The sequence below is a fragment of the Drosophila mojavensis genome, unplaced genomic scaffold (genome assembly GCF_018153725.1).
Source record: "Drosophila mojavensis isolate 15081-1352.22 unplaced genomic scaffold, ASM1815372v1 contig_136, whole genome shotgun sequence".
NCBI lineage: Eukaryota > Metazoa > Arthropoda > Insecta > Diptera > Drosophilidae > Drosophila > Drosophila mojavensis.
Genome location: NW_025318667.1, coordinates 16,923,908 through 16,951,733, shown reverse-complemented (window position 1 = coordinate 16,951,733; position 27,826 = coordinate 16,923,908). Strand labels below are relative to the sequence as shown.

At 35.3% G+C, this 27,826-nt stretch overlaps 1 long non-coding RNA gene across 1 annotated transcript in view; it reads left to right on the top strand.

Moving 5' to 3' along the window:
• The first annotated feature begins 321 nt into the window (after positions 1-321).
• The window catches only part of LOC26527963, a 113,563-nt gene continuing 86,058 nt past the window's right edge, over positions 322-27,826 (top strand). Inside the window, exon 1 of the long non-coding RNA XR_001449055.3 lies at positions 322-783. This is a non-coding gene — a long non-coding RNA (uncharacterized LOC26527963). The remainder of the gene's footprint in view (positions 784-27,826) is intronic.

Sequence of the window (27,826 nt, the reverse complement as noted above, 5' to 3'; positions counted from 1 at the left end):
ACTTAATATACAAATAAAAATTACATGAAATTAAATTAAATAAACAGAATGCATTAAGTACTCGAAATATTTAATCATTAACTTATTTAACATAAACTAAATTCATACAAAAAAAAAAAAAAAAAAATAAAATAAATAAATAAAATTATTAAATTATTTAATTAAATACATAATAAATACATGAAGCTCAAATAGACTGAAATAGAGTCCAAATATATTACGAAAGTAAATGCAATTAATTATACATATCATAAAATAATTAGCAATTGCATTTAAGTTATTTATTATAAACAAATAGCAAACAACAACAACAACAACAATAATAACAAAACCAAGCAAATCCAATAGCCAAAAGCCAATTGCAACTGCAACAAGCAACAACAACAAAAAAACAGCAACTGCAACAACAACAACACGCGATATACAAAAGTGACATAAGAAAAGTGCGAATAGAAAATAACGGAATTTGTTTTTACTGTTGCCAGTGGCGCACGGGCGTCATGTGACTCCACTAAAACAACAATTAAAACATGTTTACAACAACAATAACAACAACAACAACAACAATGCAGCATTAGGCAGGCGAAATGCGGCGCCAAGCAAACAATATTTGATTCGTTCAAGAAAATGCAAAACAAAACTTTACAACAACAACAACAGAACAGAAGGGAGCAACAACAGCAACAACAAATGCGCCAACAGCAGCAACAACAACAACAACAACAACGACGACAATAATAATTTAAAGAACAACAAGAAGAAATCAAAGCAAACATCAGCCAGGTAAGTGTGGCGGGAGTGAAGGGGGGAAAAGGCAACAAACTGCCGTTGATTGATATTCTACAATATTTGAGAGCTGAACAAGAAAAAAAAAGAGAGAAAAAAGCAAAGTATAAAAAAAAGAGAACCAAAAATTTGCCTTCACTGCAAGATAAAAAAAAAAAATGTTTTTCCCGCTCATCGACAGCAGGGGAACTTGTCTGTATGAGTGAGTGGGTGGGTGCTTGGGTGGTTGAGTGGTTGGGCGCTTGGGTGGCTCGGTTCTGTGTGAGAGGAAATTGTATTGCAGCTGAAGCATTTGAGCTATTCATTCCATCAATTGGAATCTCATAAAATACTCATTTAATATTCATGTAATTTTCTCAGCAACACAAATTGTGTGAATCGTTATACATATATAGACGATATATAATGCATATGTTCATTATCATTGAACTTTCACCACTGAGTACTCAGTACTCAGTATTCAGTATTAATGAGTATGATTATTCATATTTAATATTCATCTTCCGATTTCATATTCAATACTAATAATCATTATTATGATATTCAATATATGATATTCAGTATTCAAATGCAGTGGAATATGAATACCCAGTATTCAAATGCAGTGGAATATTCACATGCAGTAGAATATGAATACTCAGTATTCACCTGCAGTAGAATATGAATGCTGCATATGAATAGTGAATATGAATATTGTTTATGAATACTGCAGTATGAATACTACATATGAATATTGAATAAAGTTTTCATGCTCTCTATGTATATTAAGTATTCATATTCAATATTTATATTCACTTTATCATATTCATATACAGTAGAATATATATTCTGCAAATGAATAGTGAATATGAATATTGAATATGAATGCTGCATATGAATAGTGAACATGAATATTGAATATAAATAATGAATATGAATATTGAATGATGTTTTCATACTCTGTATGTATATTCAGTATTCATATTCAATATTTGTACTGAGAATTCAATTTTTCATTTCACTTTACTTTATGCTGCATATGAATATTGAATATGAATACTGAATATGAATATTGAATATAAATAATGAATATGAATACTGAATCTCATACTCTGCATTTATGTTCAGTATTTATATTCTATATTCATAATTTTATTATACATATTCATCATTCATATTAACTATTCATATTCACTTTATCATACAACTGAGCTGCTCAAATTTTCGCAAAATACATTTATTTTCTTTGATAGATTTTTTATAATAATAGAACAGAATTTGCATAATAGACATAAAATAGTTTGAGCCATTGAAATTCATATTTAGAAAAACAAAACATCAATTATGAATATTCAATTTGGAATATAGTTTCCTAAATAGCTTTATGACTCATGAAGGACATCGCCAAATACTGAAGTGAAATCGATTCACGTTAGTGAACATCCTGATTTGCTCCCCGCCAAGTCGATCCCCTGTCATCGTAGGCTTCATATCACGCATGTTTACTTTGAGAGTTGTGAGAGTCCTTTGCACCCGGAGGCGGCATATTGATTAGTTAAGTCGACTTAAATCAAATGGAGCCACATCAAATAGAATGAAAAACATTATTTTGCCCATCTGAAAACGAGAGTTAATTTCTAAGCAAGTATCATTTCATGCTAAAGCAAATCAATTGCATTGATAGAAAAACGAAAAAATGAAGAAAGAAATAAAAAGAAGAAAACAAAAAATAAAAAAAATAGGAAAACAGAAGGGAAAGGGAAAGGGAAGGGGAAAAACCCAAAGACATTATGGAGCTGTGTGAAAATCGGGAAGGGGAAAATTCATTGGCCATTCATGGGATTCATTCATTGAGCAATCGAGCAGCTAGTCCCGGGCAAAGCCAATCAGTCACACACACACACACATATGATTGGCAGTGTGTGTGTGTGTGTGTGTGTGTGTCACTTTGAGGCTTAATCAAATCAAAGACTTGCCAAATCATAAAAGTCACAAACACTTCCGCTTCAATATGTTAACCGAAACAGGGCAAACGAACTACGGACTGTCAGCCGGAAATGCTGACGATTGGTCAGGCGAGGGCGTCGGATGGCATGGGCGTGGCCATTGCCAAACAGTTTCAAAATTAAATTAATTATACATAAATTGTGTAAACAACACGCACACACAGCGAGAGTGAAAGAGGGAGATAGGGAGAAAGAGAGAGAGAGAGACAGAAACAGAAGCATGTTTATTTACACAGTAACAGAAATTACCCGGCATTGCCCGTATCTAATTTTAAGAAAACACAATGCCATCGACTTGTTTCTATTTCCATTTCCATTTCCATTTCCAAATTCATTTTTCTTTTTAGGTAATTAGCTCTTAAATCAGCCAAACTGAATAACAACAACAAACACGTCAAATTTATTGATTTCTATCCAAGTTCTTAGTCATATCTCAGAATCTTGGAGCTATTTAAGCAACTTGAATTGATGACAAGATAGCGAATTTTTGTTTTTATAATAAAAGAAAAGTTGGCTAAATCTAAGCAAATATTACAAATTTGGTTGAATAAAATCAACTAGAAAGTCCATTGAATTTTTTGAATGTATTTAATAATTAAATCAAATCTCTTTTTCTAACTTGTGAACTATCTGTAGTCCTGGCTTAGTAAGCTCTCTGTAATTTTTGGCGTTATTTAGAAGTTTTGTTTGGATCTAGCTCTTTCAAGACCCTAACTTATTTATATGCTTCTTCTTCTTGACAAACACTTTGAGTGAATTATAAATTTCACTGATTTTCGAAGAATTTTTGAGCTTAATACGTTATACTTTTTTGACTTCGATAGTTTGAAGTTAGGTATGCTCTGTAAAAAATCTAAATTAATTATCGATTTTTATCAACTTCACTTTTTTTGACATAAACTCTTCATTTTGGGATTTGAAAAGAACTTCACATTTAAAAACAAGTAATAAGCAAATCTAGAATTTAGTATAAAAAAAGCACAGAAAAGCTTCGATTTTTATCGATTTGAAAATGAAACACGAAAAAATGAATATATTTTAGACAAGATCAGAGTAGACTGAAGTTTTGAATCAGTTCATTAAGAGAACCGCTTGGAAATTAAGCTCGGAAAAATTGGCAGACTAATTAGACTGAAGTCTGTCATTGATTAAAGTCGATTAACATTGGTTTGAAATATGAGTAGAAGGTAGCTTAAGAGAGAGTATAGAGGGTTGCAGTTAACTATAGATTTGAATCGAATTCTGTTAGCTTAAGAGAGAGTATAGAAATATTGTAGATTTGAATTGATTTTTGTTAGCTTCAGGTGAAAGGTAGCTAAAGAGAGGGAAAGAAAGAAAGCTGAAGTTGAATATACATAGAGCTTTAGGATAGTTATAGGTTGGTTTTAAGGTAGGTAAGTTCAAAAGAGAACCGTGAAGACGGAAATTATCGGAACGGATTCTTATCAATTTGAATTAGTGGAAGAAGTTGAGCACAGAGAACTGAGGTTTGTTGTTGATTAAGCTGGATAGATCATGCATACAGTTAGAGAAAGGGAAAAAGAGCGGGCTTCCGCTATGTAGACATTGTTCATATTATGAAAAGTTCTTGCTAGATTTGAGCTGCAGATTAGTTTGTCTAGACTTCTTAGATAAGCCAAGACTTCATATAATGCGAGTATATGAATGTTTTGATATATGTGTTCCTTTACAAATTTTTATGTTTTCAGAGCCACATTTTGATGTTCAGCTAGAAATCGAACTGCAAGTCCAATCAATCAGTACAAATCAGATAAAACTGTTTAATTTGCGTAAATAAGAAATCTGCTAAACTCCTATGCCTCAATATACATTAGAGATGTTATGAAAACAATTTTTAATAAAAAGAGCGAGAGAGACGAAGGTGAGTGGAAGAGCTGAAGTAAAATATTTGCCACTGCACTTGAAGTGAATCGAAGTTTTTAACTTGTCAATTGAATTTGAATTGAATTTGGGGGCACAAGAAATGCATTCGAATTTCGGTCGTGCCGCACATAAAACTTTCAGCCACCACAACAGCAATATATATATATAGATCATCCACCCACCCGGCAATCGCTGTGAGTGTGTGTGTGTGCGTGCGTCGAACATTTCTGGCTTGTCGCCTGCCACTTTGTAGCAATAAAAAGTTCGTTTATAAACAAGCAAACATGTCTAGAGATGTGTTGTTGGCTCTTATTTATATATACACGTGTGCTGTTGTCATTGTTGTTGTTGTTGTTGTGGTTGGTTGGTTGGCTGGTTGTTCTGCTTATTTTTTTTTTTTTTTGTATTATTGTTATTGTTGCTGGATGTCAGTCAGCGCCATGTCGGCTCCAACAAGCGTTTGCGTTGCGAAAATATATAGTTACTTATGGCCACAGAAACCATGAATGGGCCAAGTAAAACTGAAATCAAATCAAATCAAATCAAGCCAAATGAAATCAAATCGAGACGAAACGGAACGGAACGGCACGAAACGAAATGAAACAAATCAAATAATATAACATATCACAGCTAGAATTTAGACATGAATTGTTGAAATTTATTTTGCAGAGAGAGAGAGAGAGAGAGAGCGAGAGAGAGAGAGAGACGGGGAGATCTTTGAGGTGTTTGAAATGAGAGATATTTCTTACACATACAAATATACATACACATACATATATATATGTGTGTGCATATCTGATTCATATTCATTCACAGATATTTATCTGCCACACAAACAGCATATCTCTATACATGCTTAATGACAATAGGCCAAAGAGTCAAAATTCAGCTCTGGCCGGCCATTGCGTATACGCCCCATAGACCTTTGGCTATCTGGCGTATGCATAACATATTTCTCATGTTACGCATTTTGGGTGCCCATTATACAATGTGGCCATTGTTATTCATATGCCTGGGCGTGTGCATGTGAGTGTGTGTGTGTGTGCCGAGTGTATTATTTTACCAATTAATTTTAATTCGAATTGCGGCTGCGGCTGCGGCTGCGACTGTGGCATGGCGGCTGCATGAATCGAACAATAGGCCCAATGGGCTTGTTATTTGACTTGGTCCAGGCACTGTGGCTGCTTTCTGCTAATTTGGTAGCTGGCATAATGAATGCTGGATTGATTGATGAATGAATGCCTTGATGCATAAATGCCAATAAAATGACGTCCAACCCGCCCAGGCGTTGATAGAATTGCCTTTTCATTGTTGCCATGGGCGCCAGATTAGCCTGAACCAAACTGCAAAACTAAAGAGAATCAGCGGCAGCAGCTAGTTCTCGCTGAAACTGAAACACTGGGGAATATAATAAATAATTGCAGATCAAAGCAGCGTGAAACAAGTGATTGACCGGATGTGTAGGCAAAATAGATTTGTCTAAAGATTGCCTGCTGAGAGATAAGCACGAGCAGGAGCTCTGGGGAAATAGCCAAAGAAATTGTTACATGGTTCATGTTGATTTTAGGTAACGCATATATAATATATATATATATAGATTTATGTGCATATATGTTTATTTATTTGCAATCAGTTGAACGCCCTTCAGATTAGTCAAGCTGAGATTTAGTTAATTAGAATTTGTGGGCGAAGCCAGAAATCGAAGTGCATGAAGGCATCACACATAAATATTATATTTAATATTAATTATAAAGTAAATATTTGTGAATCAAATATGATTGGAATTCTCATGTATTTATGGCTGACAATTGAATGGAGCTCTACAATAATATTTTATATAATATATGAATTAAATATCAGGCCAGGCCTTGCTGTTGCCTTGCCTTGGCTTAGGGAATTTGGAGATACAGTTTTCAATTATACGCAGAAGTTTTATAAAGAATTGCTCTCACTCAAAATTGAGTTCTCAATTGTTGTTGCATTAAATATTATTTGTAAAGTATTTAAAAAAAATTAAAAATTGAAAAAAAAAAACAGTTTTTTGTTTTATTATTGCTCAAAACAAAAAAATATATATAAAATTTAAAAGAATATATATAATATACATTTTTTTTTTATTATGTAGATGTACCTAAAAAAAAATATCGCTTTAAATGTATGTATGTATGTGTACATACCTTTTGTTATATATTGTAATTATATTTTTAATAGCATAAAAAGCTACAATAATATTTAAAAATATATATAGATATATATTTATATATAGATTTTATATATTATTATATTTATATTTTTATATATTATTATATATAAATTATCACCATATACAAAATATAAAATTCTAAAGTTTTATTTTTTATTTTTTACATAATTTAAGAAAAAAAAAGGTATTTATATTACTCTTTTTGTTTTAATGTATATTATACACTTTAAATATTATTTAGAGCAACAATAAAGATTAAAAAAAAAAAAAATCTTTTTCTAAATATTTAAATTAGATTAATAACAAAATTATAAATATTTTATTATATGTATTTGTTTTATTATATTATATATTTATATATTTATTATATATTATATATTATAATATATATTTTTAATAACAAAGATAATATTTAAATTATGTAAATAACAAAAAATTAAAATTTTTATATTAATATATATACTTTTAATTATATAAATGGCAATAATAATAAAAAATAAAATAAAAAGTTTACTTTGTGTCAACTACAGCTAATCCCTTCTGAGCTCTTTGATTCAGTTTGATTGATTTGAGTCGAGTTAGGGCAAAATGTAGACGAAAGAAGAGAATACAGCAGCAGAGCTGAAGTAGTTCTAGAAAAAACTAATATCAACTCGGCTTATATTGATCTGTGAAACAGATCAGCTTGAGAGTAACTCTATGAGTGAAGCTACAGCGATCCATGCGAACTGTTCTAAACTGATCGTCGTACTTACATTATTATATTTATAGTATAATAATTATATTATCACATTACTTACATTCTCATATTTATAGTATAAGACTTATACTATAATGCTTTATTCTATGTCCCATTGACATGTCTTTTCACGTCTTGCATTTTGAGTGAATGAGTGCACAAGTGTTTGTCTCTCGATCGTCGTGTCCTTGGGGATGGTCGTAAATTTCATGTTCATGTTCATGTTCATGTTATGTTTGAGCAGCAATAAAAAACGAAAACACTTTATGATCCAAGATAGTTCTTATGCATTAGACATTTGGTAATAAAATGATATTCATAATAATTTTATAGCGATTGTCTCTTAAGACCTTTAGCATGTCGCGTCAATCTTGACATCGTGCTGTGCATTAGGGACTTGGTAATAAAATTATATTAATGATTATTATGTTGTCTCACTCACTCATTGTATCTGAGTTTTGTTAAACCATATGAATTATCAGTAGAATGGAGAGATTGGACCTTTTCATTCCAGCTCTATTAAGATATTATCTCTGCCAAGATCTTTTAATATCTTTCATTGTCTTCTCTTCTAGAATTTACCCATATATGCCCAACTATCTAATATTTCTAAAGCTTGACCATCTGTCATTCCTTTATATATGTATATATATATATATATATTTCTTTTTGGCATTCAATGTGATTTAACAATCAGTTGCACATTCACATTTCACGTTTTTCTTTGGCTTTCCGAGTCGATAATTTATAAACTTGTCAAATGCGCCGCTCGACCATGTGCGCATCTTTTATTTGGCCAGACGAAATTTATTCATGCGTCGCTGCAGCAAAATACAATAATAAAACAGCTTTATTTATTGTATGAGCAGCAAAAAAAAAAAAAAAAAACTGAATCAACTGCAAAAAACTGAACTTTATGGATGGCGGGACGAACGAGCTCCACAAAGGCGTGCCACACCCCCTCATTCCCTCACGCCCTGCTGCACAACGCATGCTCTTTCTATTTGTTATTTATAAAAAAAGAGCAAGTATTTATGTGTGTGTGCGTGTGTGTGTGGCAGAAAAATTGTAAAAAAAAAACTCGCTTGCTGCATATTGGTCAAAGGAAAAGCCAACATATCTACCATAAAGACTCTGCGTGTGTGTGTGTGTGTGTGTGTGTGTGTGTGTGTGTGTGCATGTTTGATTTGTCATCAATGACCGCTTAATTAATTTTGCATTTTTATTGCTCCGCCCAAAGGTTAATATGAAGCATTATAGCTGACCGATTTCGTATCCAATTCGGTTTCCAATTGGAATTCCGATTTCCAGCTGCAGCAAATATTTGCAATCGGCAGGCTGCAGCCGCAATCTGAGTCGAAATTGCAATTTCTTTTTTATGCTTTGCTGCTCATTTCAATTGAATTGCATAAAATGTGTGTGAGTGTGTGTGTGTGTCAAAAGAAAAACTATTAAAATTGCTTTTTATTTATAATATTATTTTGCAATTGACATTCGTTTAAAACGTTTCGCTTTGCGTCCGCTTTCAGTTGCCTCCATTCGATTTTCCCTTTGATTATGCTCGTTCACCAACTGAAAGAGAGTATATTGGTCGTCTTGTTGCATTTAAAATTTATTTATTTATTTTATTATATTTTATTTTTTTATAAATTAGTGTAATGTGAGACTTTAAACTATGAACTCTTGAAATTTTGAATATATACATTATATTGATGTGGGTAGCTCTAGATGAAAATAATATAGGGAATAAGCCCATAGGGGCGTGGCAAAAAACTGAATTCAATTATCGCTTGCTTTTTTTTTTAATTTTTTCTGCTTTGCGACTCATTTGTTCCCTACCTGCTTTCACCATATCCCTCTTTCTATCTCGCTCTTTCTCTATCTTGCTGTCTCTCTGCCTATTTCTGTCTTTTGTCTCTCTCTATGTCTACTTCTCTCTATGTCTGTCTGTGTCTCTGTCTCTCTGTCTGTCTCTCTGTCTCTCTCTCTCTCTCTCTCTTGCTGTCTCTCTGTCTTTCTGTCTTTCTTTCTGACCACTCTTTGCCTGTCTCTATCTCGCTGTCGCTCTCTCTCTCTCTCTCTCTCTCACTCTCCCTCTGTCTCTGTATATATCTCTCCCTTTCTCTCTCTCTCTCTCTCTCTGACTCCCTTTCTCCTTCTCTCTCTATCTCTCACTCTTTCTTTTTTAGTCTAAAACTTCAGTGATCTGCGATAAAAAATTGAAGATTTGATAGAACTTTTTACTTGAATATTATTTAATATGAATAATATATAATATGAGCTAAAAAGCTGATCATATTATATATTACTCATTATTATTTAATATGTAATATTATTAATATGTATTTAAGTAAAAAGCTCTATCAAATGTTCAATTTTTACTTATTTTAAAAAAGATAGAGTAGCAACGATTCGCAGTATCATTTCCTCCCTTTTACGCTTCAGCTTATCTTCTACTCATTCCTGCACTATTATCGACTATCGATTGCGCTTATATCACTATCATCACTATCGATAGTTCTGCAATTAGATTTAAACAACTTGTTCAGTTATTTGGCCTATTCTCTCTCATTCTCTATCCCTCTTTCTCTCTCTCTCGCTCTCACTCTCCGAAGATCATTTTGACTGCATTCAAGCACTTAAGCTGCCTATTCACGACGTTCACGTCCATCATACGCCCTGTTGCACAACTTGAATGCAATGCGTGAGCAACGCACATTTGTCGCTCAAGGAAATGACTTGACTCGGACTTGACTCCGACTTGACTTGGACTTGAGTTGACTCCATGGCCATATATGGGCATGGCCATATACATACGTGCATCCTTTCGTTCGAGTGGCGCCTGCCATGGCCTGGTGTTTGGCTGAAATTCTTGGCGAGCATTATTATCGCAGCATTATTGAGCCGAGACACAATCACACACACACACACACACACACAATTGCACACACAGGCACAGACACATTGTGAGGCCAAAAGGGAAGCAAGTCCAAAGTGTACAATGAATAATGGGCGTGCGGTTGGTCAAATTGGGGCTGGGTGGGGGCGGTGCGACAACGAACTGCTAACAATACAATAAAAATAAGGAAGAAGCACAAGGGAGATGACGTCGCCACACACATACAGAGAGGGAGAGAGAGAGACAGAGAGGGAGAGAGAGAGAGGGAGAGAGAGAGGGAGAGATAGGGAGAGATAGGGAGGATGGGTAGAGCGAGCGAGTTGGGAATTGTGTAGGGCACAACTCAAGCGATGACAATGATAGAAAATATTACTAAGATATGCGGCCATAAAGAAAAGAAAAAGGCAACTAAAAGAGAAATCGTTTATTGCCAAAGAAGCCATAAATTGATTTTTGCAAATAAAAATAAAAATAAAAATAAAATATCGGCCAGCAGGCGGCCCAAGGAGGCCAACACACAGAGACATCGCAGAGACGTCGCAGAGACATCGCTAGACACCGCAGGGCCGCACAAAATAAAATAAGACATTGCGATGGCTCGAGTTACAGCCGCAGCAGCAGCCGCAGTCGCAGCCGCAGCCGCAGCCTCAGCCGGCAGCTGGCAGTCGACAAGGACATGGAAAAGGCATTGCTTGGCAAATGGTTTGAAATTGTCGCGCCTACAACAACAACAACAACAACAGCACACATAGCAAACGACTCGACTCGTGCTAGCCGCCGCCTAGACGCCAGACATGGCTAAGCGCCCCGCTCCGCTCGTCCCGCGCCGCTAATTGTGGGCCCCGGCTTAGGCGAAGGTATTCGCCGAATTCCAATTTTTATTTTTTTTTTTCGTTCCCATTCATGTTCAAAACTATTGCGAACTTACCCCCAAGTACATAAATTAGAGGCACGCCCCTCGCACTCAAAAAAAAAAAAAAAAAAAAAAGCAGAAAATAAAAGAGAAAAACTAGAAAAGTGCAGGAGCAGGAGCAAAAGCAGGAGCAGGAGCAGGAGCTGGCAAAATAAATGGAAGGCATCGTTCCAGAGTTTCTAGCCGGAGCGATGGCATCTTATTGAAAACTATGGCCTGCGATTTAATATAGCAGCCGCAGCTGAACAGTGAATGGAGCTGCGAAATTTTAGCTTCAAAGTCTTAGACCATAAATAACACACACACACACACACACACACGAACACACTTAGACTCGCACCAACTTGAGTGGTGTTGCTGTAGTAAAATAAAAAATACAAAAAATTGAGACTGGGAACTGCAAAAACAAAGACCAAGACAGAGACAGAGACAGAGACAAAGTAGTTGGGCAACATTGATGGGACATTTAAGCGGCGCAACGCATATGGAAGCTGCGGCGCATATACGAATATGTGTAGCTGCCACATAGTTCCTGCTGCCGCTGCTTCTTCTTCTTCCTCTTCTTCTTATCTTCTGCTTGCCTCAATTTGCTTAATACACTGCAAATGGAGTGCAGAGAAACTCTAGTTGAGCAGCGCCGGCTCAGATTTCGCCTGGCATTTGTCTTAGAGTTCTATGGGACTAGGAATATTTTATATAGATCATAAATTATAAATAATAATGATTTTTTTGTTATTAATATATTATTAGTTATCATATATAATTTATTTTTATTTATTTAATTAAATTTTAATATATTTATAATTTGCAATTTGAATTATCTTTCGACAGGACTTGAGTTTTTTTATTCATTTATTTTTTATTTATTTATTTTTAAATATATATTTATTATTTGCACTTTGATTTCTACAAGACTTTTAAATTAATACGAACATTTTGTATATACCATAAATGATAAATTATAGATATCTTTTCTACTTATTGTTAGTTATCATACAGAATTTATTTATTTATATTTATATTTATTTGTATTTGATTTCTATAAGATTTTGAATTCAGAACATTTTATATGGATCATAAATTTGAGAGATTTTTTTAAAATTATAATTATCATATATAATTTATGATTTTTTTTATTGTTTCTAATATTTTGTATTTTTTTAATTATTATTATTATAATGATTTTGCTGGTATATTTTTAATCAGCTGGATTTTTGTTCATTGTTGTTAGTTATCATATATAATTTATCAATTTTTAAAAATTGTTTTTAATTATTAATTTTTTTTTTTTTTTTGTTTTGTTATTTTAGATATTTTTCTTTTATATTTTCAATCATATAACGCTTTTGATTCAAATTGATTTTTAATAAATTATAAAATCATATACATATATATTATTTTATAATTTCTGGTTGTTCGGGGATTTTATGATGATTTATGATTTTTTTTTTTTTAATTAGACAAAAAAAATTTGTTTTCTGTTTTTTTTTTTCGGAGGATCGTTTCACATTGATGATATTAGTTAATTCTGCAATTCTAAATTATTTCCTTTCCGTAATTCTGAATTTTTCTTGAAACTTCACTCTCAACTGTTTTTTTTTTTTATTTAAGTTTCAACTTCTTCTTCTCTTTCTCTGTGTTCCGCCTAAAAAGTGATTGCTGATATTTGTTTAACGATTTTTCTCTCTGGGCACATAAATTTGCTGGCTCTAACCCTTATCGATGGTGCTACAAAGGGATTCGATATGTTTTTGTGCCGCATCCGAGTTACAAACGGAAATGCAAAGAGCATAAATTGGGAGCAGCCACTAGGAATTATTGTAAAAATATGTTAATTTGATCGCTGTGCCATTCGTTTCACTCGGACGGCGTTTGGGAATGGGCGGCGAATGGCTCAGCTATAAATCAATTTTCCCACAAGAAGAAGAAGAAGCAGAATAAGAGAAAAAAAGAAATTAAAATGAAAAAAAATAAATAAATAAAAATAAATGTATAGGCCAATGAGATTTTAATTAATTGAAAGTTTTCTGGTTCAATTCGAAATCGCGAATCTAAAGAGGAGCAATGCTCGAATATGAATGAGGCTGTGACATGGAGTCAACTGCTGGTTTTAGCCATCAAGTTTATGGCCAATTTATGTTCGGGATGAGAGTTTGAAAGCGGTTAGCAGCACTCGCAGCGCGCAATCCTGCATTCATATTCTTATGTTTATTTAACGATGCTTTTTACGCTGCATGCGATATGCAAAAGGATTAAAACGTAACGTTCCTTCGCCTGATGGCAGCTGGCAGCTGGCAGCTGGCAGGTGCCAGATGGCAGCTACAAAACTTTCCAGGTGCTTCGTCTGATGGCTGAAACGGATGTTGTTGCTGCTGCTGCTGCTGCTGCATGCTGCTTGCTGCTTGCTTCGTGCCGCCTCCTGCTTGCTGCTTACTCCACAGCGCTTCAAGTGGCGTGAAATTTGGCACGTCAAGTGGCGAATGCCTAACTTTTAACTAACCTTGGCTGGGCATCAGCACTTTCAAGTGGCTACATCCTTTCATTCTCCACACTCGATTCACTCACTATCATCGCTCTCTCTCGCTCTCGCTCTCTCACTCTCACTCTACCTATCTCTCTCTCTCTCTCTCTCCACCTGTGTGGGCGCCTAAAATATTAAAAGCACCTTTTACTTAACACACATCAAATGGAAAAATGCTCAACTCCCATCGCTGCGTGCGTTCGCTGCTTCACTTTGGCCTTTAACGTCGCGTCGTATCCCAATTTGATGGCGCTGCCTTTATGCCCTCAGCACATAAAACTGTGTAGTGCATACACATATACATATAAGCCTATAAACATATCTGAGTACCTATTACATAGAGAGTTATACACATATGTATTATGAAATATGAAAGCTCTACCGAAATGTTCAAATTCTTATCGATATGTGAGCAAATCTGCATAGCAAGAGCAATGGATTTATTACTATGGAGTGATATTTCTGCCTAGGTTGACTGAAATATGTGGGCGAGGTCATTGGGAAAATGTCCTTTGCATCTTTGGTGCTAAACTTGCTTCTCAAAAATAAAGTTGAGGCATTGTTTATGGTTGATTTTTTTAGTTTTGAAAGCCTAGAATATATTCTGTAAATTTATATAAAGCTCAAACAATTTTCAGTGTTTTTTTTTTTTCTTTTTCGCTTATTCAGCTACGCCTTTTTAGCGTGCTTTTTCATTTTATGTTTTTTTCATTTTTTTTTTTTTTTTTATAACATATAATATTATATATATTTTATAAAGTATATATATATACATCATTAAAAAATTTTTATTATATAAATTAGAATATAATTTAATCATACACAGTACCGCTCATTTGAATAGGTTTAAATTTTTGAAAATAAAAAAACAGAAATTTTCAAGATAATTAAAAAAAAAAAAAAGGATTTCGAACGCATTGAAAGTAGACTGCCATTTTCATTATTAAATTAGATTTATTATATTATTGTTTGTAAAAAGCGTATTATTATATTTTTTTCACTTTTGCATACATATTTTATTTTTAATAAACATACTACATAAATTTAAAAATTATTTGGCTTTCTTTTCACTTTTGCATACATGTTTTATTTTTAATAATCATACTTCTTCAACTTAGACCTTTTCTGAATAGTGCTTTTCCACTTTTTCTGTTACTCCTGTTCAGCTTGAAAAAAAAAAAAATTATTTTGTATTATTTTTTATTTATTATTATTATTATTATTATTTTTTTTTTTATACAAATTAAAGATATATAAAATTTACAGTACAGTAAATTTCGAGTACAGTCGCACAGCTGTTTTTATGTCAATTTTTTTATTCGCAATTCTCTTCAGCTTTGTGTAAAGTTCTCTTTGAAGTTGCACTACATATGCTCCAACTCCTACAGAGTTAACTCGCCCTTGGGTAGACTCACAAAGTCGCTGAGCCTGTGCAGCTCGTCTGCTAAATACATATATATATATATGTATATATGTAAGCGGATTGCCTCTCCTTGGGAGTTTCATTTCCTGAGTTCGTTATTAATAATTGGGCTCGTTTTAATGATTTTTCTCGCCACATTGGGCTTATCACGAGCCATTGCTCTCCTTATGCCCTGTACCAAGAGACTTGAGCGCCTGCAATGGGCAAAAGTAGGCGTGACACTCTCTCGCTCTCGAGGCAACGCTCATTTAAATGCTGCTGCTCGTGTCGAGGGTATCTGCTAGTTGCGTGGACTCTTCCATGTGGCCATGCTCAATGCTTTATGCACGGACCAATTATCGTGGATAAAGGCAAAGGACGCGACTCAGCGGCTCGAGAGTCAATTCGCGTGACAATTGTCGGCGATTGTTTCTGTTGCACCAACACAAGCAATGCAGAAGCAATTGCAGCTGTCATGACAAAGGCAGAGCAAGAGAGAGGGAGGCAGAGAGAGACAGAGAGAGAGAGAGAGAGCGAACATTGAAGTATTTACAAGGTAAACTGCATGGCAGCCGATATAAAAGGCAAGGGAACAGTTGCTACAGATCTACTCTATATATATATGCACATTTCTTTAAAACTATATGTATGTGTGTATGTGTGTATATATATATTTGTGTGTGTGTGTCTCTGGTTGACAGAAATTAGGGTAAGCTTCACTCGGCGCTGCCTCGTGGCTGAGCTGTTGGCTGAGCCGGCTCAAGTGTCCTGGCAATTAAAAAGCTAAACTAATTAGATGCATTTTGTATGATTTCCGTATAATTAAATGGCCCATTAGCTGGCTGTAGTTGCTATTCGGCTCAACCCAAGCCGGAAGTGACAAAAAAAAAAAAAAAAAAAAAAAAAAAAAAAAGGGAAAGATAACTAAACACAAAGTTTTGCACTTGGGCGGATATAAAGAGTGTGGCTGGCTATATATCTAACACGCTCTCTCTCTCTCTCTCTCTCACACACACACACACACTCTGTGAGTGCCATATAAGACTCGTGCTAACTACCTACAATAATTTACCCGCAACAGGGCGCTAGATACGCAATGCAAAGACACTAAATGCATTGCAGCTCATCAGGGGCGACGCGACGCTGACGTCGACGTCGACGCCGACGCCGACACTGGCCGCATTTCAGCTGTTTCAAGTTGCTGCAAGTTGCTCAAGCAGCTCATCAAATGGCGCGCTCTGCCTCTGCTCTTCTCCTCTGCTTCTTCTTCTTCGGCTTCTTCTTCTTTTAGCTAGTTTGGCTAAAGATAAATAAACAAATAGGCAAATAAATCTTCATTTCAACTTTTTGCGGGCTGTCTTTAAGTTTGCTCGTACCTTCTGCAGGCTGCATGCTGCATTTCATCTCATTTTCCTGCTCCTGCTCCTACTCCCACTCCCACTCCTACTGCTGCTGCTTCTTCTTCTTCTTACTTATTTTCTAGCACCTTTCATTTGGGCGTCTTTTGGCTTCTCTGTGCTGCTGCTGCGGCGGCCATTTGAAAATTTCCCAACTTACGCTGCTAAATTGTTGGGTAACATGCACTTAACTGTACTGCCACGCCCCTGCCGCCACCCGGCCCATGCCGACTCCAGCGCACAGTGCACCCTTTGCTGTTCCCTCGCTTCCGTATGGCCCGCAGCCACGACATGTGTTCCATGCACATTCGCTTGTCTCTTTGCTCTTGCCATTAAAAGTTGGACCTTTAGGGCTCGCCCTCGCTTACTCTCTCTCTCTCTCTCTCTCTCTCTCACTCTCTTTCTCTATGTCTATCTCTGTCGGTATCTGTGGAGGCCCATTCATTGTGCCCGAGCTCTTGTTCAGTACTTTTGCAGTTGGTATTTTACTTTGGCATTTCGAGTTTGGTTTCATTTCGTTACGCTTTTTATTTATTTTTCGGCATTCACAAGTGCAACAATTTAGCTACTCCCCCGAGGGCCCCGGGGGCCGGCAGTTGGGGCTGCCAGCTGGGGACAGCATGTGAATAATGTGTGTGTAATAGTCGATAGGCGATCACACTTATGCACCACAAGGGATAGGGGGGATTCTCTCTCTCTCTATCTCTCTCTGTGTGTGTGTGTGTGTGTGTGTGTGTCAAAAGAGTTTCCAAATTGTTTGCGGTTCCAAATGGATAATATATTATGGCGCAATTTAAAGTTAAGATCTTCTGCTTCTTCTTCCTCCTTCTCGTCTCCTTCTTCTTCGTTTTTTTTTTTTTTCTTTTTAAAATTTATTTTCTTCTTTGCCATTGTCAAAGAATTTGCATAGCGTTGGCAATATTTCGAACTGAAAAGTTACGACGGTTATATTAAAGTCATTTTTATTGTGCTTTTAACACACATTTCCATATTTCTCGGGGAACTTTTTAATGCAGTTCGCTTCGTTTGCTCTAAGTGAAATATGTTTTATTTTATTTTTTTTATTAGTTACTCAATAAGTAAATTGTCAGTCAGTATTTGTTTGAAGTAAAATGCAAAGACTAAATATACATAAAAGTATGTATATGAAAATAATATATCTAAATACCTGTAAATAATAAAGAAAGAAATTATGAAATGAACAAAATATAAATAAATATTATAAATAAATATTATAATATAAAATATAATAAATCATAAAAATAAAATACAAAATAAATAAACATAATAATAATATAATATAAGAATATAATAAACAATATAGTACATACGATTTAAAATAAATATAATTAAATTTTAAAATATATAATAAATCAAAATATAAATTAAATCAAATATATATATATAGTAAATAAACTAAATAAAATATAAATCGAATTACCTATAAAAAAAATAAATAAATAAATAAAATAAAATATATAATAAACAAATTCTTAGCCAAAAACATTATGATACATACAATAAATTTATTATTTTGACATCAAAGAAAACAATTTTGAAAAAAGTAAAAAAATTAAAAAAAATGTATATATATAAAATAAATAAAATAACAAAAATAACAAATATTAAAAACAAAAACAGTATATAATAATTTTTATTTTTTAATTTTTTATATCTTATTAAAGTACTGCTTCTTTTCGTGGTAGCTTAATCGAGCTCTACATTAAAAAACTAATAACAAAAAATCTTATATCTATACTTAGATTACATATTATTCTATTATTACTATTACCATTCTTAAATTTTTATTTATTTAATAAAAAGTTTTAAATAAAAAATGTGATATAAAAAAAATTCCAAACAAATTAATAAAATAATAAAATAAATCAAATTACAATAATATATAATAAATCAATTTTATATTTAAAAGAAAAATTTATATACCTAAAACAAAAAAAATGTATAAAAATTAATGAATTAACAAAAATCTAATATAATATATGTATATTTTATAAATTTTAAATAAACAAATATTATATAATAGAACTAAAAAAAAATATTAAATTAACAAATATGTATACTAAAAAAAATGTTAATTAAAAGTAATAATATTATATAACAGAAATAAATTATAAATTAAGTAAATTTCATTAAAGATTCATTAAAGAATTAACTGCTCATTAGAAGGCCAAACTAAATAAGTTAATTGGACAATAAGTTTTTTCATCCTTGAGTTTCGCACTTAATCTGCCGCCTCCTGCCGCTGCCCACCCAGCTTGACGCCGAGTGCAATTTTTGGCTTTGGCTTTGACAGTGGCGTAATTTATGCCTTTAAATTGATTTAAATTTATTACGCTCGACGTCGAGTCAGCAAAAGTGGCGCAAATATGATTACCGACATAAAAGTTTATTTGTATTTTGTTTGTTCAGTCCGAGCTGTCAGAGTCACCGACTCCGTCCGACTCTCTGTCTGTCCCAGCCAGCTTAGCACTAATTTCATTTCCTGGCCGTGGCAACTATGGGCTTAGTTAGCACACTGAACGCATCTAAATGGAGTTGGTTCTGGCTCTCGTTCTGGCTGTGGCTGGGCGCAGTTTCGAGCTGTTTTTGTGGCACTTCAATCAGACAAGCTGCTGGCTAGCTACGCCACGCCTCCTGCTGCGCCTGCTGCTGTCTCTGCTGCGGCCAATCTCATCTGTTTGGTGAGCTTCGCACGGCTCAGCCGGGGTAGCCTAGGTAAACCACCGTAACGGCCTTACACTAACCACCCAGGCACACTGGCCAGCCACTCAGTTAGTCCGTCAGTCCGACAGTCCGTCAGTCCGTCAATCCGTCAGTCAGTCAACCACACGCTTTTCCGGCTGCTGGCGCTTACCTTTGCATATTTTTGCAATTTAGCGCAAAGCTTACTTGACTTTACCTTTGCCTTTGCCTTTGGCTTTGGCTCTGGCTTTGCTTTTGCAAGCGTGCAGCACGTTTCTCTCTCTCACTCCCTCTCCCTCTTTCTCTCACATTTTTTTCTCTGCAAATCTTTAGCGTTTCCTCTTTTTTTCTTTGCCAGTGCTTATGTTAGTAAACTGTAAATATTTAATTAATTTGCATGGATATTTTTATGCCAGCAAGTTGAGTTTATTAATCGGCATCGCTCGACGTGTGGCCCCACCACCACCGCCTCAGTCCAGTTGGGGCCGGAACGTTGCGTTGACGTGGCCGGAACGCTTTTGCCTTTCATCCCCGACCGTTTGCTGTCGCTGGCTTTGCTCTTTACGCTGCTTCTTGCCACCCGCTATACTCATGCACTTGAAGTGAAATGGGTATATTGGTTTTGTGCAACAACGTGCTTCTGTCCGTCTCCATTGAAACTAGAGAAATTTATATACTCTTGAAAATATAAAGGGTCAAGTTGCTCCCGATGCATTTTCACGGGGCGTGGCGAGTTCAGAAATCCATTTTGGAGTATCTCAGAGTCAGTATCTTAGGAATTAATTAGATATGGCGCATGCATGCTCATTCGGCTACAGCGGTATCTTCTGCAGTCTTAGAGCTAGGAGTTCCGTACAGGCTCAAGGCGGTCATTTAAGGTATGAAAAGATTCGAAGAGTGATGTCAACAAATCTACTTGAACCAAAGAAATTGATTGAATGAATAAAATGAATGTCAACATCATAAAACTTATGTTTTTTTTTTTTGATTAAAAAAAAAAAAAAAAAAAAACTAGTTCCTCGAATTTGGGCAACCTTATAGAGCTACCAGAAGGGTTCATTGAATATATACATATATAGGGCTGCCCCTATAAATTATTGCAATTGTGGACGTAGATGCATCGGTAAATGCATGTGACAGCCTTTGGGCTGTTAATGAGCATTCTGCGGTTGGTAACGCCCGACTATTCTGTCTGTGTGCGTATGTGTGTATGTGTGTGTGGCTGCAACTGTCTGGTCGAGTCGCTTGTTTGCTTGACTCACACGCTTTTTTCGCTCTGCTCTGCTCTTTTCTGCTTTTGTTTTTTGTGTCGCTTTTTTCCACTGTTTTTTTTTTTTTTTTTTTTTTTTTTTTTTGTCGCTATTCACATATCGCTTTGCTTTTGACCCATTCGCCTTTGTAGCCGTCGCGCATAATTTGCAAACAGATTTAAATGTTTACATACGCTCGCCATTTTGCCAGAGTTGCCAGAGTCACAATAGCCGCAGTTGACCAGCGAGGAAAAGAGAGAGAGTGTTAGATAGAGAGCGAGAGAGAGGGAGATGAAGCGAGCGCCTCTCCAGCTAGTCTAGTCTTTGCCGTGGACTTAAGGCTGCATTGGCTTTGACTAACCGCAAAGCGGTTTCTGCCTTAGTGCTACCTATATCTGTGTGTATATATATATCCACTTATATATTTATATATGTATATCGTACACACTATATACGTACATTTAGTGCTCTTCAATCAATGCGCTTTTGGTTTGCCTTCGCTGCGCCACAAAGTATGCAATGCGCTTTTGCAGCTCTTGTCTGCCGGCACTCGATGCCGCCGCTAAATGCTATTGATTAAACGTTATCTTAGCCCGCTTTTTGCCACATCATTTTCGCACAATTTTAAAGTGTTTGCTCATAAAAAAACATGATTCGGCACATTCATCTGGTGCGTTTAGTGCGTTGTAATTGCACATTATTTCCATTGTAATACGGCCATGGAATACTTTTTATTTGAATGCCAAAAAAAGAGTCTTGTAAAAGGTTTTTTTTATAAATTATTTTAAACAAATTTATGACAGTTTTACAGCTGAATTGCATCAATTTACAATGATGATAGAGAGAGGGAGAGAGAGAGAGAGAGAGAGAGAGAGAGAGAGAGAGAGAGAGAGAGAGAGAGAGGGAGAGAGAGAGCTCTTATCAACAAACTGAAATTACAAAATTAAAATGAGCTTTTTAATTATTATTACGTATTATGTTACATGCAATCATACAAAGCTCGCACATAACTCTCGATGTCTGCAGATTGTATGGAAGGGGCTTCTCCCACATTTGAGTGATAGTTTGAGTCCCTTCGCGAACACTCAGCTTACACTCACACTCTAAGAAAAAACTCAGAGAGTAGCCGATTGCATCGGCTCTTCAATGAGTTCGTTAGCGATCGGCTAGAAATCGTGCTTTGTTATTTTTCTGTTTCGCTCTGGTTGTGCATTTGCTTGAGTAGAATGCAGCAAAAGCTCATTGTGTGTATGCATTGGTATGCGTGCGAAGGCTGGCTAAACATAGCAGTTGCGTAGGTGTATTGAGTGTGTATGCATGTGTATGTGCATCGCCTCTTTGAGTTATTGTTGTATTTGCTCACCCACTGAGCCTCATTATGCGAACGTCAATCGTGTCGCTACCTAAACAAAGTTCGTTGAAAGAGCGTCACACGAATAGTTGCACTCAATGCGCTCAACACAAAACAAAAACGAAAAGAACCAAAGTCTTCTGCTCTGAGCCAGAGCGAGAGAGTATGATTTTTTGCTTATTTGCGCGAGCAGAGCGTCAGGATAAGAACGGTTAACAGTTATGCTCTCTACTCATATTAAATGCTTGTTCACTCTCTCTTGCATCGTCTTGCTTCGTTCGTTTTCTTGAGCATAGAGCGAGACTAACTGTCGTTCGCTTAGTGCGGATATTTTTCTGTCGACAGCTTGGCAAATATGTATGTACATACATACATATGCATTTCTCTTTGACTATGCGAATACGCGGTGGACATCATCAATTTAGAATACAAACTGATTAGAAAATCTTATGAGATTTCGAAGTTATGTGAACTTATCAGAGTTGGAATTGTAAGAATGAGTCTACAGTTCATTGAAACCTTTACTTTATATGCGATAAGTACTTCTAATGTTAACTCTTCACTGTTAACTCACTTTCTATCACTTATTAGTGTTAGTCGAAGCTTCCTCTATGGATTTCCTTTGCTTTGCTTTTCATTAGATTCAGCTGTCACTTGGCACATTATCTCAATCGATGTCTGGCTCTTGCACTTTAGTGTTGGTCGTTGGTGCCATAGGAAATGTTCGAGTTTAACGGGCTGTCAAGCGAGTAGCGAGCAGATCTTTAAATATTCAACTGCTTGGATGCGACTTCATTTTTGATGCTAACGATGCAGATACATGCTAATAACTTCTTTCATTAAAAATTCCATGGCATCACAACCCACGCTTTGCCGCGCATCACATTATACACACACACACACAAACACACCCATCATTATCCACCGCACACACCCACACAAACACAGAGAGAGAGAGAGAGAGAGAGAGACAGTCTCTCCAACCACAACCCCTTAGAACGGGGCCTAAGCAGCTCAACAGTCGCAGACCATATACTTGAGCGCCGCTAAACTCGTCCAATTAGTAGCATTTAATTTGGTAAACAGCAACATTTTCGTGCTTTTGCATTTTTTTTGTAATTAACAACAACAGCAACAACAACAACGAGTACAGAAACATGAGCGTGTAATGATGATGATCCCAAGCGCGAATGAGAGAGAGCAAGAGAGAGAGAGAGAGAGAGAGAGAGAGAGTGAGACAGCAGGAGAGAGAGGGAGAGAGTGAGGCTGTTGGAGGTGGCTGTTGGGCGCATTATATGCTTTAGCAAGATGAAGCCGACTGATGAGTGGGGCAAACTGCTTGGCTTCTGTTTTATGTGCCACTTGTACTTGTGTGTGCGTGTGTGTGTGTGCTGCTATGCGGGTGTGCTAGTGTGTGTGTGTGTATTATATATATCTTGTGCATATGTTTGCTTTGGCGCCACCATAAACGCGCTTCTTGTTGCTACTGTGGCATTTTGGGCCGCGCTGCCCGGCACAATCCTCAGCTCCAGCCACATCCGCATTGATGTAACCCCCTGCCCTGCTCAACCAGCCCCGCCTCTTGCTGACAGCAGCCCCAATCCCCAGACCGACAGTCATTATTTTGATGTCAACAACGTGCCAGCCAGATGATTGCCTGTGCCGCCCGCCTCTGCCTCCCCCACCATCCTCCTGTTGCTACTCCACCTCCTCTTCCGCCTTCGATGTCAGCTCTCGCGCTCGTCCAACACTCTTTACTTTATTTTTGCACCTGTCCACAACGAAGCTTATTAAAAAACATAACACAACAACAACAACTATAACAAAATCCAAGTGAAAAAAACAAAAAACAAAAAACAACAACAACAACTCAAGCGAGCGCAAAAATTGTTAGGTACAGCTTTTCAAGTGAACCCCAAACAGAGCAGCGGACAGAGCAAACAAATTAACCGCAGTAATGAACATGGACAAACGCGCCGCACTCACCCAGCAAACCGCCTGGCCTAAAGTGTGTGGCCAGGGGAGGAGGGGGTAGAGCGGGGCGGCGCGGGTGTGAACAGGACACGGATGGACACAGTCACACACACACACACACACACACACACACAAGCAGCAGTGGCAACGGCTGTGCCGTGTCGTGTACGCGCGACCTTTTTCCACCTGTCAGACAGAAGCTGTCTTTTTAGTGAAATGCCCCAGTAACCAAAATCCATTTGGACTCGCAGCACTGTGGGTCCACGATTATGCTTGCGGATAGCTCATTCAATTTGACAAAGGTTTCCAACCCAACCAGAATACAAAAAAAAAAAAAAAAAAAAAATTAAATAAAAAAGTAAGAAGAGGAATGTAGTATGAAAGAAATAGTTATCTCTTACCTGGGCAAAAAAAAAAAAAAAAAAAAAAAAAAAATTAAAAAAATCCCGAGTTTACAGCCAGAGTCAAGCCTCTTCCAGCTGGTATTCAACTGTTTCCATGGCTCAAACATTAAGACGATGTCATTAAAGCCTCTGCATTTCCATTGAGATCGTAATGAAAACTTGAAGATCATTTATTTATATTATGCATAGGGATTTGGTATTTTAGGGATTGTAGAACTCATTTTGATTTATTTATTTAGAAATATATATTTTTTTTGTGTATTTTTTTTTTAATTTTTATTTTTTTTTTGTGTTTTTAAATAATTTATTTATAAATTTATTTACTTATTTATTTGTTAGACAGCATTAAATCTTTTCTATGCCCTTTAATCTCCTTAGTGTCTTATTACCATAGCCAGATCTAGAATATATATCAATTTAGACTTACATTTGGATAAGGTTAGCGAAAGAGAAGATCTTCCAATTGGTGACATTTTATCCACCTGCTTGGGCGGCAATGGGGCGTGGATTTTAGGTCGATCACGATTTCGAATCGAGCTTAAAGAGATCTGGTTCTCTGCTGTAACCAGCTTAAGACTTCTAGGGAGACATGAATTTCAAACTTGGATGATTTGTAATACAACTTGATATAAAATTCAATAAAAAACATAAATATTAGTTGAAATCGAGTGAGTGAAATATTGTGAATGTTGCTTCCATCTCTCTCCCTCTTTTACTACGTCTCCCTCTAATCTCTCTGTTGGCTTTGTTCATGTCTTTATCATACAAGTCTTCGATATGTTCTTGATGAAAATTAGAGAGTAACTAATTGCGTCGGTTCTTCAACGACTTTGCGTTTGGACAGAAACATTTTCTTCTGATTTCCTTCCCGAACTTTTGGTGGAGTTTTATGAAGTGAAAGGTCTTTTGTGCATTGTTGTTGTTATTCGTTTTTTTTTTTTTTTTTTTCTTGGTTTGTTTGTTTGCTGTTCGACTGTTAATTAAATTTTAAGTGGAATCAATTTTTTTTTAGTAAAAAATTGAAGTTCTGCAAGTTAGAGATTTTGACAGGTGGTACGTATGTAAATATTTTAAATAAAAATTAATTAATTAAATTAATTAAATTAATTAAATTAATTAAAAGTATTTCAAATTTTTTTAGTTTGGCAAGGAAAATCGTTTTTTTTTTTTTTTTTTTTAGATAATTTGTATAAAAAATGGTGTCATATGGAGTGGAAACTTGTGTGGCATATTTGTGGGCAGTCGATGGTCTGTGGAGGGCGCTAACGGTTTTAAATGTTGCTAATGGTGTGCTGCTTGCGGTTTAGACAACGGAGACGACTGCGGTAGAGCAGTGGTGGGGAGAGGGGGTGGCGTAAAGAGAAGTGCCAACATAATGCTATTTATATTTAATAAGTTTGTGAGTGTTTCGGTATTTTGTGCTTTGTGTGTTGAAGCTTTCATTATTATGTGCGCCATTTTTATGGCTGCGCCCACACACACACACGCACACAAACGCACACAGCTGGATTTATTTACACAAAATAAATAATTAAAAATGCCTTCAAAAAATACCAAAAGCGAAAAAGAATATGATGGCTAAGCGTGCTCGTGAAATTGTATAAAATTTAATAAATAAATAAATAGCCGAGCAAGCCGAATTGCAATATACATGAATACATACATACATGATCCCACACACACACACACACACGCAGACGCACTCACGTTGCAAAGTTAATTAAACTTGTTGCCCAACAAGTAAAAGAAAAATAGCAATAAAGAGAGAAGAGCAAGTCCAGTCAGAGAAAAAGAGAGAGAGAGAGAGAGAAAGCAAATAAAAATGTAACTAAATCAAAATAAATCAAATTTCGGAATGAATAGAAACTGAGACAATCTCAACAATGCTGCCGGCGCCCATGGAATGCTAGAGTAGCCACTGGCAGGAGGAGTGGCCAGCAGGAGGCGGGAGGCGGGCAGCGGGCAGCGGGCAGCGGGCAACTGCTCAAAGCTGGGATTACAACAGGTCAAAATTAAATGCTGACAGCCAAAAATTGGTCTCCTTAGGCCAGGCCCTGGGCGAGACTTAGGAATCGAGTGAGTGAATGCAAAAGGAGTCTAGCGAGTGCTGGAAATTCGTAAATTAATTTTAAATTGGTATTTATTTTTATTTCCATGTTTTTTTTTTTTTTTTTTTTGTATTATTATTTGTAGCTTAATTAATATTATTATGTTGTGCAGCGGAAATGGCTTTGCAGCGGCGCGCACACAAAATGTAAATAAATTAGGAATGCGCCAGCTTTCCCACAGCTGGGCCGCCATTTTGTTTGCCAGCGTGTGTGTGTGTGTGTGTGTGTTGGTGACTTGCTGCTGAAGCAAACACAGCAAAGTGTTGAAATTTACTGCCAGCCGGAGGTCATTGAACCTTAAAGCTAATTATTCATAAGCATTTGCTGAATGTGCAAATGCAAATGCGTCAAATTATTCAAATAATAAAACTAATTAAAGTATTTTGAATAATTAAAACTATAATTTCAATAATTTGTATAGCCAAAGCAATTAAAGTAATGCACATATTTAAGTTACTTATATTTTTTTTGGAATTAAAAATAAAATAGTGAAATATTTTAGTTAATTAAAATTGATGAAATTATTAGAGCTTAGAATTGATAATTAATTAATAATTATTAATTATTAAAACAAGCTTAAAGCTTAGGCAATAGAAATTGGGGTCCTGGCCTAATTGAAATAATGTTACCCATTAAATAAAATATGTATAAAAAGCAATAAATAAATAAATAAATAAATAAAATAAAGTCCAGGCTGCAAGTCTCTTGCTTCTGAGACAGACAGACGGACGGAGAGCTAAATCGACTCAGCTCGTTGCATCTATCAAGCATATACAATGCATTATACATACATACTTTATGGTGTCTGCCACGCCTCCTGCTGCCCGTGTAACATTTTATCAAAGCCATTTTTGTCGATTTATAATTTTCAATTGCATGAGGTTAAAAAATTATACAATTAATTTTAATAATTACAAAAGCAATTCAAATACAAATTTAAAAATATTTCAAAGTGATTTCATCATTAAAAATTATGTTTAAAAAAATATTTAAAAACAATTGTTTTAAAAAAAATATTAAAAAAAATAAAAACAATTATTTAACAAAATTTATTTTAAAAAAAAGTTATCAAAAAAAAAAATGATTAATACAAATTATTTAAAAAAATATTTAAACAAAAATTATTAAATAAAAATTATTTTAAAAAAGATATATATATATATATACTTTTTTAGTTTGGTTAAGATTTAGAAATCTCAATTTATGTACTCAGACAAAGTTTTAATTAAACAAGATTTTTTTTTTTTTTTTTTTTCATTTTCACCCAAGGCAACTCCATGCTGTCCCAGGGTATTTGTTAGTTCATA